Raw genomic sequence first — 16,918 nt, forward strand, 5'->3', positions numbered from 1 at the left:
CAGCTGAAATCTCCAACTGTTTAAGAGCAGAATACATTTAAAAAGGCCTAATTAAGCTAATTATTAGTTCAGTGATGGGTTTAGTTAAGTAATTGAGAGCTCAGTTGTCCATTATGCGCTGGAATATTACTGGCACACTGGAAACACCATGAGGGAGTCTATCGTGTTGGAATAACCCCTTCTGTGTGTTAATTGTCCGGTACTGTTTACTTGCACCACACAACTCCACTTGCATTAAATCTAACTTACTGAACTGCTTTCCATTAGCAAGTTGCGTAAATAGATCTTGAGCTCTTGGAATTGGATATGAATCCGTCCATCCAATTCCTTTTGCATGAACCTGCACCATGTTCTGACTACTGGGCACCGCCATGTTGCTTACATCTGTCAGTGTCAGATCGTCTTCCACTGACCTGACGCAATGTAGCTTCCGCCCCTGGCTCTGTGTAGCTGGGGTGCATGACGTACCGCATACGTCACTACATGAAGAATTCACACTTTTGCAAGCCTTCGCCAGATGTCCTGCCTTTCCGCAAGTTCGGCAAGAGTAATCCTTAAAGTGGCATTCCCATGCCTCCAAAGCATTTGCTCCAAAGCATCGGTAACGGGAGGTTTGAGGCTTTACCGTTTTATTATCTGCCTGTCTTATCTTTGTGCTGAGGCTACCATTGCTGTAAACCGCAGTATTTTCTGTACTTTTGAGGAATTCTCTGTTTGAGATTCCGACGACTAGTTAGTCCCTCAGTTGTTCTCTTAACCTGCCACCAAACTGGCATGGTTCAGCAAGTCCCTTTACAGCCACCATAAACTGTGACACTGACTCGTGCGCATTTGCTTGTGGGTGCAAAAAGCATATCTGTCGGCTACCACATTTCTCTTAGGCTCAAAATGTTACCATAGCACCACCAATAATTCTTCCAGTGTCGAATCCTGGGTGCTTTTTGGAGCAATTAAATCTTTTAACAGGGCATAATTTCTTGTGCCTATTGCAATGAAGAAAAAAGCCTTTCTCCTTTCTGAGGTGATATCATTTGCTACAATGAAATGATTTAGACGTTCCTCAAAATGTGTAAACGTCTCACTTGCCTGGTCAAATGCCAGCGTCGAGGCACTATACTGCCGAGATATGCTATTTTCTTCACGTCAATCCGATGTACAGTCCGCTATTGACAGGCCTTGTGCACAGATCCTATCCTTGTCGGCAAAATCTGTTGTGTAGAGGTGTAACAGGTAAAATAGATCTGTGAAAAGATCTGCTTAACAAGCTGATTGCTTATCTTAACAATAAACGGAAACTGCAGATGGTTTTATAATTTAATAAAGAAGCAATGTTTATTCAACGATACAGCTTTACAATCTTCCGTGACTCTGCTCCCTAGTGGACTGTCTATAATTCTGCCGTCCCCTCTATTTATTGTAAATGCTCAACCAATCAGCGTCAAGTACATTTAGCGCCCTTTTTACCTTATTTGAAAATCATTTATAATATACTTAACACAGATGTTATCACATATCCAACAGGAGGCTATTTGCATAATAAATTAATCATGTGCATGGTATGTGGACATGCAGTGCAATGTGATTTCCAGCTTCAGACCTGACGCTCAATAAGAGTCTAACAATTTGACTCCATTCTGAGACTTTGCCTCCCTAATATAAATATATAAAATAACTTCAACTAAACAGTGATTGGGAATAGTGAGACAAAAGCTACTAAAATAAGGCATTTACTTCGAGGGGAGCGCCATTTTAAGAAGAAAAGGGAACATAAAATCCTGTTTTCTTTAAATTAATAGTAATAATTGTACTGCAAAATATAATATAAGTTATTATAAGATCTTTAACTGTGATGCATTATTTTATTTATAATTTAATAAAAGGATGTTAAGGCATTGCCTGTTTGGTGTGTGGCACAATTGTTACAAATTGTTACTCAGTCCCATAACAGAATTAGCCTCCCCACCCCAGCAAGGAGACTAACTGCCTTCAGAAATTATTTTTCTTGTTGTTTATTTTCATACTGAACAACTGGCAGATACTCCTTTGTACGTGCCAGCCCTAACTGTCTAATCATATCATCATTTTTTTTGTCTGTAGGTTTCAAGTCATCACAGATAAAACAAGTTTTCACAATGTTCATCAGATCTTCAACACAATCTGTTCCTCACCGCATGCATAGTTTCGTATGGTACATGCAACCAAGAAATTCAGATCCAATCTAATCATGCCTTTCATTTACAACTTCTTAAAGTAACAATATTACTATCTCAGAAAACTTTTTCAACTGATTTGCAGAAGTAAAGCAATACAAAAAAGAATACTTCTTATTATTAAATGTTTTTTTTCTTTACACTATTTGAGTCAGTTATACAATTGGAAATGCAGTGAAACATTGTACAAAAGTATAAATTCAAACAAATACCTATAAAGGAAAGGAGAGTATAAAGAATGATATGTGACCAAGTACACCACATGTTGCCATATTTACATTTTGCCTTTTAACAAAATAGTGCTTCATTAATCATCAGATTACTACAGTACAAGTAACCCATCTGGACAATAACAGCAGACTCTCACTAATCCATACCCATGTAGTCTGAAATGATCTATAATTCAAGCCATGCTATCACAATTTAAATGCATGTTGACAACATAGATGAATTTAAATACAACTGCAAATTCCCACCCAAATCTTTCCTTTGCTGTGGCACATGCATACATACATACATGCATAAAGCCCTTCTAGTCAACATGGCCTGGGGCTCTATCACCACTTATGCGTGGGTGCGGCAAGAAACTCTCACAGTCAGTGTTTATATTTTATCGCGGTTTTCGCAGTTTTACTTACAACTAACACACAAACACAGGAACAAATCAAAGAATTACACAAAAACCCTACCCCCAAACAAGGTCTTCAAAATAAACGAAACGGCAAAACACCCAAGCTACGGCTTCTCATTCTGTTTCCATTCCGCACTCCACACTCTGCACTTCGCACTCCACATTACACACTCCACACTCCACACTCCAAACTCCTACATAATGCTCTCCTCTCCAACCACACCACAAACAAACATTTCTTCCTTCCTTATATACAATGTGGCCAGGGGATGATTGACAATTAACCATTCAGTCAACCATCACCTGGCCACATTCCACACTCAATCTTTAGTTATTGTAGAATTGTCACAGAGCGCTTCACAGGGTGAAAAAATAAAACAAAACAAAACAGTACATTGTCAATTTAGAACGGAATCCAGCAGGAAACAGAAATACAAAGTTAATGCAAGAGAACAGTAAGAACAGAACAATACAAGGTGCATACAAGACATTTTTAATATAAATGGGCTAGATTATAAAATGTGTCTTTAAAAAAAATAAAACAGCAATGGTTGGTGCTTCCCTTATGGAACGAGGCAGTTTAGTTTAGGAGCCCTACAGCTGAAAGCTCTACCACCTGTATTTAAAAAAAAAAAAAACTTTGGGGTAGTGAGCAATCCAACATCCTGTGATCGGAGTGGTCATCTGGGAACATATGGAATCAAGTCATTCAAATAAGATGGGACTGAAGTAGTTATAGTTTTGTAGGTTTTTAGCAGGACCATAAACTGAACTTAACTGAACTGGAAGCCAGTGTAGGGATGCTAAGATAGGTGTGATATGGTCATATTTCTCATTGCAGGGTTTGGCTCAAAAGGGAAACTGTCCACTCTAATAACAGATGGATCTACATTATTTAGTTGACTTTTTGATCCCAAGAACATTATCTGGGTTTTATCTGGGTTTAACATTAAGAAATGTTCTCACATCCATTGCTGAATGTCAGCAAGACAGGCAGTCAGAACATTTACAGTTGAGGTATCACCTGGCTTCAAAGATAGATAAAGTTGAGTATCATCAGCATAACAATGAAAGTTTACCTCATGTCTACGGACAACAGCACCAAGAGGCAGCATATATAAGGCAAACAGAATGGGTCCAATAACAGAACCTTGTGGGACACCACATGTAACTTCAGATAAAGCAGAGAAGTCATCCTCGATTTTGACGTATTGTTAGACAGATAGATATAAACCAGGACAAGACACTGCCTAATAATTCTACACGATTCTCTAGACGTTCAATCAGAATTGGATGATCAGTGGTATCAAAAGCTGCAGTCAAGTCTAGAGCCCATAGCAGATGCTAACAGCACATCATTTACCACTGATAAGGGCAGTTTCAGTGCTATAACCAGAGCTTAAACCCCACTGGAATTTTTCAGATATATTATGTGCAAGAAATGTATTTAGTTGGTTACTCACTCTCAATCAAATAATTAAACAATTAACCACCATGTAGCCGTGCAAACAGTGGCCATCTTGGTTGCAGGCTGTCCCTTCACCAAGATGGCCACCAGCCACCAAACCTTTTTTTTTTCACACACACATGTGCACCCCTGGGTAGAGCCTCTGATCTACCACAATACATACATACATACTAATAAAAATATTGCACTTGACAGCAACACTGCCAAGCATGTGTAAAAAACACACATAGACATACAGTCTATTCCGCCGTTCACCTCACCTATTGTCTACATATAAGGAATGGCTCATTTGTACTACTTGATCTTATTCAAGTTATGCAACCCATTAAACACATTCCCTATAACTAATGGCTTCTGGCACTGCAAAGTAACAGCTCTCAACAGCAACTTTTTGCAACTCAAGCAAACAATTAATCAGTCTGCACAGTTATATCATCTGAGCACCCATTTTTAAATTTTTGCCAGTTTTATGTTAAATATATGGAAAACTACGAAGTAATTAAATATGTTAACGTAACATTATTCAGCAGGTTTCATTCGATTTCATGAAGCAAAATGTGTTCATTCTATAGGGTGATGCAAAACTTGTCCATAGCTGTAGATCCCCTCATAAAATGTAATGAATTCCATCTTTCACACTGAGATGTACATGACTGATTACAGACATCTTGAGCTCCCGCATGTTAACGGTTTAGTGCTGCATCAGTTTTAATCAAGATTTCTCTGCAGATCTGCATCCTAGCCAAACAAATGGTTGCATATGCATGATTATAAGCACTGCTGACTCAAAGGATAACAATGCCAAAAAACTCATTAATAAAGTGTAAACTGCACTAATGGGAGACCCAGGATCTGAAATGTATTAGCACAACTAGCCCAACTGTGTAAATCCTCTTCTACCTTTCTTACAAATCTAGACACTAATGCACTTTTCCAGCAGTTTACATTTACCTACTGTACATAAGACACTGTTCCTATTTTAAGCAATGACATATATTTTATATCGCTATTTGCCTGGTAAACATATCGAAAGTAACACCTATAATCCCCTTGTTAGTGGTTAGTGTGTATTATAGTTTTAAGAACCTAAAAGCACCTTTCTAATGTCGGGGGGGGGGGGGGGGGGGGGGGGGGGGGGGAATCAAGATTGTGAAGCAGCTTAGCAAGGTGCATGAAATTGTGCCCCTTTCTTTTCTCAAAGCATTTCAGCCAAGCTGGTTGTTTGTAAAGGTTGAGACTGTATTGTGACATGCTCACAGGATGCTACTTTCTTTAGGTGAATGGAGCACAAGGGAATAAACAAGGCAGAAGGACTAGGTGAAGTGAAAGCTAAGAAATCCCAGCTGAGCCCAGCATGAAGCCAGTGCTTTTAGTATCAAATAACACCTTTAGATCCGTCAGCTTAATCCATTTAAGAACTTTGGTTTGAATCCATAACACCTGTTGCAAATACACTATACTCTACCTGCAAAGTGTGAAGAAAGCCTATGCTATTCCTAAGAATACTGTACATGGTTTTAAAATCTGTAACCTTACCCTTAGCTTCACTACAGTTTTTCCATTGCCACTTATCCTCTGTACAGTTCATCTTTTCATTCCTCTTACCTTTGAAAAGTAGGTCTAAAACTGGTAACTATAGAGATGCACTGCCCTTAATGCTTCTGTGAAGGTATTATAGTCATGTGTCCCTTTCATAGGAAATATTAAACTCATGAAAATGTGATTTATTTTTACCCTGAACATTTTTCTATGATAAATTCAGGTTTTCTTGGTTTATTTTGCTCCAATATTGAGATTTGGAGAAGGCCTTGTTATTTGGACATTGGTCTGTAGTTTCTGATTCCAGAGAAAACATTCAAGACTCTGACCTTTTTACTCTGTTTGCACGCTCAACCAAGAGTGGAAACAGATACTTGTTAAGATCAGACACAGGAAAAAAAGAAACAAAAACTGGACAATCAACACTGAAAGGTAAAATACAAACAACCCTATTTTCATCAAGAAAAAAAACACAAATTATTAGAACTTTTACCTCATATGGTTCTGCATTTGTCAAATATATTGAGGCTACAGGTAACCAATCTTCAATATCACTATTGGGTTACTACACGCCCTGAGTATTTATCTAGATGTTCTGGCATGTGCATACAATGCACAGAAATGACCCAATAATGCTATAGCAAAACTGCATTTTACTACCACTGCAGGTGGTGCCCTGTTGGATTTACTTTGTGTACTTTTTCTTAACCAAGTGAGATTCATCTATGAATAAGCATTATGCCTACCTCAGAAAGTAATCTTCAGAAAAATCTATCAAGAATGAATCACCTTATTTCAAACAATACCTTCTAGGTGACATCGAATGAGGGCTACAATTAAGATAATGGGACACCACCTGAAGAATCAGGATTATCCTTAAAAGCTAAAATGCTTGACCAACCTTTGAATCTTGTAAGTTCTATAGTATGCTATAGAAGTCAATGATGTTCTAAAACTGGTTTAATATGTTCTGTAAACTTTGCAGGAGTTAAGACACAACAGAATTTATACCGGCAACTAATTAGAGTTTAGACAAGGACTAGACATCGTTTAGCATGGAGATGCAATACTACAGTCACAAAAAAAAAAAAAACAGAGCCTTGATCTAACTTCATAACCCTAGCTATGTTTCCAGAATGAAAGGAGGCAGTTTTATAAATCATTCTAATATGTTGTTCTGAGATTCTCATTTGCAGCTTAAAGCAGTGCTTAAGATGTTTGTTTTATAGAACTGTACTATTTGATTGGAATATGCTTCCAGTGAACTTTTTGCCACCACTTTCACTCTTTAAACCTCTCTTGTTCATTCTTTTTTAAATACAATGTTGGTATCATTTCATTCGCAAACTGAACATTGTACAGTATTGATAATAATGTGAAAGAAATGTAAAGCCTGAAAATATAAATGGAATCTAACAAGTCAATAACCATGCAGTGATGCATATATATGCTCCTTTTATTTAATTTGGTTCCTCAATACAAGTATCCACCCTACCCTGAATAACATGCATAAACATCTAAGCAGGGTAAGGGCTTAGATTTGGTATATAAATATATAGCAGCACTATAAACGATACAATTTGGTATCTAAATACATATAAGAATTGTGCTCCTTTTTGTGGCTGGAATATGTTATTTAATATGTCCCTTAGTAACCATTGTACAGCATTTACTAGGTGATTAGTGTACTTATACAAGGTAATTGGGATAGCTGCTTTCAGGTCATGTGAAATGTTTACTTAATTCTGTGCCTGCATGTAAAACTAGCCTCTGAGAAGGGGCGCTTTATATTGAGTTGGCCAAAGAAACAATACCAGAGTGCATTTGAATGTGAAATGTACAAATATACTATTAAAGGCTCAGCCCTAGTGCTTATAAAATGAATTATAAGAGAGGGAAATGTTCGGATTAGAAAAAGAGACATGAAAAGGCTGAAACTTGTCACTGTGAATATTATTTACAAGTAGAAGGCAGGAACCTGAGGGAGTCCTCTGAAAGTTTATTCAAAGAGCTGGGTAATTAGTGGTAATTAAGGCCAATTAGCTGCTTAACACCCTGGGGCCTAACAGTGTCCAGGTACACATCGTAATTAGGCAATTCTTCATTAATTGCAGAGGCACAAAAAAAGCATTAACTACAGTACCATGCCTTCTGTTAGCCTGTTGAGGATAAAGGAATTATGTCATTCCAAGAAGAAAATAGTTAAAGGTTAGGTATGCACCCTGGGATGGGGGCTCTTGTATTAATTACTTTTTAAAAAGATCACTGGGATGTTTCATAAATGTTCTTCAAAAATGGTAACAGAAGGGAAGGATTTGACTAGTACGGTGAATAGACAGCTAGCAACTCGGTGAAGCACTTTTTCAAGAAGACACACTTTATTTACAAAACAAAAAGGGAGAAAATCAACAAGATTCATTTGCACATGGCAACATCCACTTTTTCAGCTTAAAAGTAAACCTGACCCAGGCCTCCAATTGTTAATACCAACTGGCAGTGTCTGAATCCGTTACAGGACGTTCAGATGATCCTTTTGCTGATTGTTGACTGGCAAACTGACCTACGCATCTCCCACTGGTGAATGACCCCTTACAAACCTTTGTTTCAGTGGAGAGCAAGTGGTTTTAGGTATTCCTACCATTTCTGAATAAGTAGCAAATATAACATTGCTTTGATTGTTTATTGAAACAGCACCTTTGCATAAGCAAATGATCTGAAAGGTTGATGGGGTCTCGATGTTGGCAAAAGGTGTAGGGATGTAAGCTATTGTACTTGAATGAACATGATGTAAAATCAGAGCTCATCAGTGACTTTTACTTCAGGTTGCTAGAGTGTGTTAGACTTTGGAAATCGAGCGCTACGTAACACAGGACCAGGTGTGCTAAGATATATCTTACCACATGTCTCAGTTAAATACTTTTAAATAATGCAATACTTTGGGGACGTGTCTTATATTGCAGTACGGCTATATATATATATATATATATATATATATATATATATATATATATATATATATATATATATATATATATTGTGAGATAGCAGGTTGTGTGAGACAGCAGGGAGGGGGTTAAAACCTCCCTGCAAGAGAATTACCTTTGTTTGTTTGTTGTATTGCTTTTCTGTTAATTAGTTTTTGTTAATTGTTTTATTATGTATTATCCCCTGCACCCGGGGGTGATTAAAAATTAGGACCGGGTGCAGGGTAGTTAAGACGTGCAGCCAGGCTGCACGAGGCTGCTGAGTAGAAGGAAGCAGAAGAGAGGTGCTCTGCTTCCGAGCAGTCCAGAGAAAAAATAGTGAGTGCTGTGATAAACTTGTGTGATTTTTGATTGTGTTCGGTGTCAGGTAAACGGCTTAGCCATCCTGCAAGTTAGTCAGGGAAAGTACCTGTTTAGTAAGCGCTCCAAACGGAGTTAGGTTTTGTTTTATTTTGTATTTGTTTATTTTGTGTTTATTAAAAATAGCGCATCAGCGCGGAAAATCCATCTCTGTTGTCCTGAGCCGTATTTTTAAAGGAGCACGAACCCGTGAGTGCTACGGATCCTTTACAACAGGTAATTTCCCTGACTAACTTGCAGGACGGCTAAGCCGTTTACCTGGCATCACACACTAACACAATCAAAAATCACACAAGTTTATCACAGCACTCACTATTTTTTCGCTGGACTGGTCGGAAGCAGAGCACCTCTCTTCTGCTTCCTTCTACTCAGCAGCCCCGTGCAGCCTGGCTGCACGTCTTAAATACCCTGCACCCGGTCCTAATTTTTAATCACCCCCGGGTGCAGGGGATAATACATAATAAAACAATTAACAAATACCAATTAACAGAAAAGCAATACAATTAAACAATACAACAAACAAACAAACAAAGGTAGTTCTCTCGCAGGGAGGTTTTAACCCCCTCCCTGCTGTCTCACACAACCCGCTATCTCACACTATATATATATATATATATATATAAATTTAAAATTACAGCCTAAACAGTGTGTTGAGATTTATACACAGCAAAATGGCACTAACTAAATAGTGTCATTGGGTTATTGTGGTGTTATTCTGACGCAGTGAGTAAAAGAAAGAAAGAAAAATGCCAAAACGTATATATATTTTTAATGACGATCTACAGAATTGATGATTATTATTATTATTATTATTATTATTATTATTATTATTATTATTATTATTATTATTATTGTTAATAAACACAATAAAAAGGTTTAATTGTTTAACAAATGTGTCCAGTTTTGAGCTTTGGTCACTCTACCCATGGGTGAATTACAATAAAGGCATTTAAAAATGTTCAATGATGTCTGCAATGAGGTTTATACATTTAACTTCAGTAGTACAGTATTAAGATCTGCAAACAAATGTATAGTTGTGACAGAGAGGGAATGAATCCTAGTCAACAATCTCCCTCCCGAACTGTGAGGGCGCTGTACAACAGGAACAGTGTGCCCCGGACTGGATGGTTTGGCAGTTCATTCCAGGATCAGTTGGAAGTCAGCCATCCAGAAAGGGGGCGGAGTCACAATAACAGAACTCACAGCCTTAATGCGGTAGGCTATATGTCAGTCTTGGACTGGAGGATACGTGATTGCACTCACTATCGAAGGGGGCATGACTCAGGGTATATCGGGATGTGGCAAAGCAATCTGTTCCCTTGTTATAGTTACGGAAAGACCTGTAAAGGACGTACAAACGAAAAAGTACCGTGAGTGTTTAGTGTTGTCTTATCTGTCTAACGGTTGTTATTTGTTATTCTAGACAGCTAAATACCTGGGAGCTGTCGTACTAAGCCAGCATCAAACCCGGACTGCACTGCACTATTGTTGTCACTGATTATTGTATTAAATCACCACTTGCACTAGGAGCACTCATTATTGGACGTGTGATCGTGTGTGTCATTATTATTATTATTATTCCGGGACTGACCCCCGTTGTTTACCTGCGCTATACACATCGTTGTGTAGAGCCATGGATTTTATTTAAGGTTGCCAAACAAGCAACCCAGCACAAATAAAGAGCTGTTTTTTCACTGTGAACTGTGTTGTGTTTGTTATTACAAACCACTTGCCACAATAGGTCATTACAAAGACCCCCAAGCTACCATGCCTATTACAGGTTCACAGGGACCAAAACTGAGTTTTATTTCAAGATGTTTTGTTTTTTGTTGGAAAATGTTATGAGGATGAAAAATGTGAAGCAGCATTTATAGCCACATATGTGTGTTCTCATCTTAGTTTGAAATTATATTTTTCCTTTAACCCAAATATGCCAAGTAAAATAAATATTTGCTTTTTAAATTACATATACCAGCAATTAACAACAGATAAAGCTTTAATATCCTTGCTATAAAATGCTTGATACATTTACACCAATGTGTTTTTTTATATAAAGAAGTACAGCTATTATTGGGAAGAAAATTATGTAATCTGACCATTACTAATGACATGTGGTTAGGATAATGCTGGAGGACATTCAGTACGTGTGTATTCAGGTTGTTAATTAGTTTGGGTTTAGCTTTCTGAGCCAATGCTGCACACCATTTTCTCATCACCACTGCTTATTAATACTTGTATGTATGAAAAGTAATCTGATCCTAGTGCAGGGCTGTCTGGGATGCAGGCCTCAAAGCACTATGTCATCCCACCAGCATTAATCACAGAATTTTCTGCTGCTTTTAAAAAACGTTACAGTAAGATGTCAACGTCCATTGGTATTTTGCAAATACATCAGGGATGGATTAAATATCAAAAAAATTACCTTTATTGCAGCTAGCAACTCGAGTAGGAAAAGAGGTTTGAAATAGTAGAAGGAATAGTTTGGCAAGTACAAAGTGCCATTTGTCCCAAACTTTCTGTGGGGTGCTGTAGCAGGGCAGAAGAGCCTAAAATAATGGTTAATAGGGTTGTATTGCTAAGATGTGTTGTATTGTATTATATTGTAGTGGATAGTATAGTTTAATGTGGTTTGGCAGGGGTGATGTTTGGAGCTCGTCTCTGCCAGACTACATCTCGTGAGAATGTGTGGTCGGCACCTAATGATTTAGTGACAAATTGGCTGTTGACCAATTGTTAAAAGTCTTGTGCAGAATGTGGCCATCTCCAGATCAATTTATTGCTGATTTGGAGATGGTCACATGTATAAAAACTGGCTGAACGGGTGGGTGTACAGAGAGGAGGTAGTGAGTGAGAGAGACGAGAGAAAGACCAGCACGGTACTTGTTTTGGTGGAAGTATTTCAGTGTACGAGATTTGTTTTGTTTAACCTTTTATTTTTGGCTCTGTGAGCTGTGTTTTTGTAAAAGTGTTTGATTTATTTTGTATAATAAATATGCACAGCCCACAGTACTTGTGTGAGTGTGAACTTCCTGGTCTCGGGACGTCACCACTCAGCCGTCCTGTTACAGGTGCAAGAACATTTTGTGGGCAGCAAACACTAAAAATACCCGTTTTTACATATAGGTTTCAGAGAAGGTAGAACTGCAGTGTACAAAAATGAAGGTTGATAAGAAGAAAACAATATTTAAAAAATAAAATAAAAATAATTTACACAAATAATTTAAATGATTAAAAAATCATTTATTTCAGGACATTTCAGGCAAAAGCCCTTCTTCTGCTGTGTAGAAAGAAAAGTAACACGGTGCAGTAAACTTGTTGATTTTCAAAAATTCTGAGGATGTCAGAATAGAATGTTCATTCCAAGAGGCTCCAAAGTTCTGAGTTTGAAGATAAGCTCACGTTCTCTTTGCTTCCGAGTATAATTTGTACCAAAACACTGACTGATTCCATAGATGGTGATGTCTTCAACAGTGTGATTATTGCTTTTGAAGTGTCGGGCTACTGGAAATGTCAAGGTGTTGATTAGAATGCTTCGTAAATGTTCCACAAAACGATCTGCTAAACGTCTTTTAGTTTCCCCAGTGTATAATTGGTTGCATTTTGTGCAAATGATGCAGTACATGTAAAGGGCTGGCGGATGTGTAGTGATGATTTAGGGTCTCTGATCTCAGTTTGGGAGTTCATATATTTGCATGTCGTACATCGTGGTCTGTTGCATTGGACTGTGTCTTTTAAAGGTTCTGCAGAAGAGTGAATTTCACTGTGGACCACGTATTCTTTTAGATTCTTGTCTCTTCTGTAGGACATTTTGATTTTACTTTTTTAATTTGTTTTCTTTATATCAACCTATATATATATATATATATATATATATATATATATATATATATATATATATATATATATATATATAATACATGGATGAAGGCTATATTTGCATCCTGAGCCATTCAAAAAAAAAAGGCATAATACCACAGTAGTGATGTCAAAAAGTGATAATTCCTCTAGCGGAAAATATACTTCAACTTTGACCAGTTCAACTCCTCGAGACCATCACTTTCAATTAAAACACAAATTGTCTTGTTTTCAATCACTCGAAAACACCCACAGTACAGAAATATTCATTAATGATCAACAAAATGAGAATATGTTAAAAAAAAATTAGTAAAGCTGGTACATTCGTATCTCAGAGAAACTAGAGAGGAATGGGAAATTAAAACAAGGTAAAGGCAATCATCCAAATAAAGCTGAAGCACTATCGGATAACAACATAGAACATCTGTACAGCACTGAAACTCTACATTTGAAAAAAACCCAACTGTACTGCTGAACCTCGTCTTCGTTCTCGTAATTTATGACGTCACAGAAACCCTGGATGGAATTATTTTCCTGTAGCTCACTGAAGAGGCCCACCTATTTTCCTGTAGGTCACTGAAGAGGCCCAGCTTTGAGGCTAATGTAAATTGGAATGTATTCATCACACAAGTTGTATTAAGAAAATGAACCTGTCCTTGTAAATATAGTCATACAAATTAAGAACAATGCTTTTATTTATTTATTTATGTTTAAATCTTAAAGGTGTAGCTGTAGCATCAAAGGTTTCAATAGAACACATCACCATCCTTGATAGACATGAACCTTGAAATGTTGCTGAACTTGAAAATTCAGTCAGGGCCGAGAAGCAGAAGAGCAGGCCTCAAGAAAACATTGCTGCTCTAATCCACAAGTAGTCACAATGACTGACTGCTTTGCGTAAGGCGTAGGGTGGAGCCACATGTTATTCATGGATCTACCTTCTTTGCTATCAACAAAACTCTTTTAGATACTATATAACATTTTTATTTAAATCACAGTGGAAGCACGGTGAAGCACAAGTAAGCGGTGTAAAGTGGTAAAGCATATTAAAAAATATGGCAAACCATGGTAAAATGTGGTAAATGTACAATATACGCACGGTAAAAGTATGGGAAAAATGCAAAATTACCAAGTAAAATAATCAACTTTTATGAGGGAAACTGAATGCAGCTATTGCTTTGCACAGAGCATTACGCAATTTGCATTCCATTAGTGATTACATTTGCATCCAGATGCAGATGAAGTAAGCTTGGCAATGTCCACACGCTTCCAGAAAGTAAGTTGCATGGCTGTTCATGAAGGCTGGACAGAAATGAGATGAGGCAATGTGTTGGCAATGTGTAAGGCTAAATTGAAGTTAGTAATTTGTTTGAAATTATGTTTGAGAATTATGCTGGAGGCCAATCCTTCTTAAGTACACATTAAGTACTGTGTAAGTGCATATGCATTTATAAAGTACCCACTGCACTGTATATACTGAAGTACATTCAAAACATAGAGCATTCTCACAGGAAGTAAATTTGAGATATCTCAGATTTAATTGAAGATATCTCAAACAGGACAGGAAGTCAATTTGAGATATCTCAAATTCAATTTGAGATATCTTGAAATGACTTTGAGATATCTTGAAATGGAGTTAGTTTGAGATATCTGCACTTCAATTCAATATATCTTGAAATGCATTTCGAGATATCTCTAAATGATAATTGGCTTGCCATAGGTTAAGGTGAAGGTAAGCTTTTTGCTATAGGTATATGGTGACAATTACTAGTTTGTTTTGAAAATGCGGCGCAAGAGGAAAACACTTAACAGAGGCGTAGCGTACAATGAGGCAGCCGAGGCGATAAAAATCAGCTAGGTACTTTAAAAAAAAAAATACAAATACAAAAATATATATAAAGATTTTTTTTTAAAATAATGTGCCCACTTACATTTTTAAGACTGGCATATAATCGACATGTTTTCATATTATTGTTATTTTTTATTTGCCATTTCTTCGTAACATTATTGTGATCTTAGGCTGTATATAAATCTCACAGCCGGGGTATTGAAACCTCGCGACAAACAGACATGTTCGCTTCTCATTCTCATTGGTCAGTTTCCCTAGTTACGCTGTGTGTAGCTCCAGAATTGGATCCAACATCTGGTTATGATCCGACGAATTCGGATCCGATCCCATTTTTTGTCGGTGCAACCATCCCCTGGAGAAGCGGGTAGTCCCGTATATTATTTATACCTCATTTCCATAGTCAAGCCAACTCGAGTGCATTCAAGTGCTCCCGGGTTAGCCTGAATTTTCCAAAACTCGACTTGAGGCTCAGCGCGAGTTGGCTAAAAAAAATAGCGTTTCCAGGGTTTTCTGAGTTTCTCGAGTTATTACGTGAGCTGGACAAGTCTCACTCATGTTATTGCGAGAGGTGGCCAGATAGTAACCAGGTAACCAGATTACTGTATCATCGTTATTGACATTGCAACATTGTTATCATCAAACACGGCAGTGGATACTTGTCCAGAAAATTCACTGCAGACTGTCTTGTGATATTGGACGGTGTCCTAAAATCGCATCTAATCTGTCATAATAGCGGAATGTTTTGGGATAATTTCCGTTTTTTTATTGTGGTCCTTGATTTTTCTGTATTCCGATTTTAATTTCTTTCCTACATTGGAGCGCATTCCTACTCACACATAGAACGTAGAACTTGACTTGTATTTTGAAACACTTTTTGATTACAAAAAGATCCTTGAAACTGACATTGAATGACCCGATCTTCACAAACAGTAATCAGTGATAACGTGTCATCATGATTCCACGGTGCATAATCTGCTGTCATGTTAAATCATTTTTTTAAAAAAATTACAGGTAAGTTATTATTTTGTATTCTCTAACCGTAATATGCAACTGACACTGGCTTTCATAGAGATTGTTGCTAAGACCCGGCCTTCCATGATTAGTGACGTATTTTGTGCTCGGCCCAAATTTATTCGGGCCAGCCTGCATAGTCAAATGGTACCAAAGAACGTGGGTACGCGCCCGAATTGGAGTTTTACAAAAACATGGAAATGCAGCATTGGGGGGCAATTAGGGCGTGTACTTGAGTTGACTATGGAAACGAGGTATTAGTAGATGGTTCGGTACTGCACATACTCAAAGATGAAACGAAAAAAACAATCTGTAACACATTTCTTTCAGAAGAATCCAACTCTGGGTACGAATGTTTAGTGATTGTATTATAGTAATATTGTTTTTTCTGCCAACAGTCCTGTGCAATGTGATGTTTAGCTGCGATACATTTTCATAAATTTTCTACATTTTACATTTTAATATGAGTTTTTGTTTCAATATGGTCCATATTCATAAAGCATTTTCAACCAATATCAAAAATAAGCATTTGAACTGACTATAGGGACTGTTAAATTAGCACATGAAAGATTTATCTGACACCAAGCCTTGGCTAGTAAATGGTAATCTCTGATCAATACATTTTAGTGGTTGGCTACCCTAAGGAGTGTACTGTGAAGAGGTGTAGAGCCCAGCATTACCCAAGTTATTTTTGCCTCGACAGATTTCAAGGTCATCACCATTCTGTTAACTGTAATAATAACTAAATAATAACTAAAATGATATTTAAATAACTGAACTAAAATTAAACTAATAACTATAACTAACTATAACTAAAACAAAAAAATAACTATAACTAAAAAAAAAAAAAAACATAACTAAAAAACACTGGTGGGTCGGTAGCTCAATCTCCTTATATCACAAAATAGGACTCAATAAGTACCAGATCCCAAATAAATAAATGCTTTTAAACAGAAGATTAGCAACAGACATTTCCACTGGTACATCAGGGAATTCAACAGCGAAATGCTG

This window comes from Acipenser ruthenus, chromosome 1, assembly GCF_902713425.1.
Source record: "Acipenser ruthenus chromosome 1, fAciRut3.2 maternal haplotype, whole genome shotgun sequence".
In the NCBI taxonomy this organism is placed as follows: domain Eukaryota; kingdom Metazoa; phylum Chordata; class Actinopteri; order Acipenseriformes; family Acipenseridae; genus Acipenser; species Acipenser ruthenus.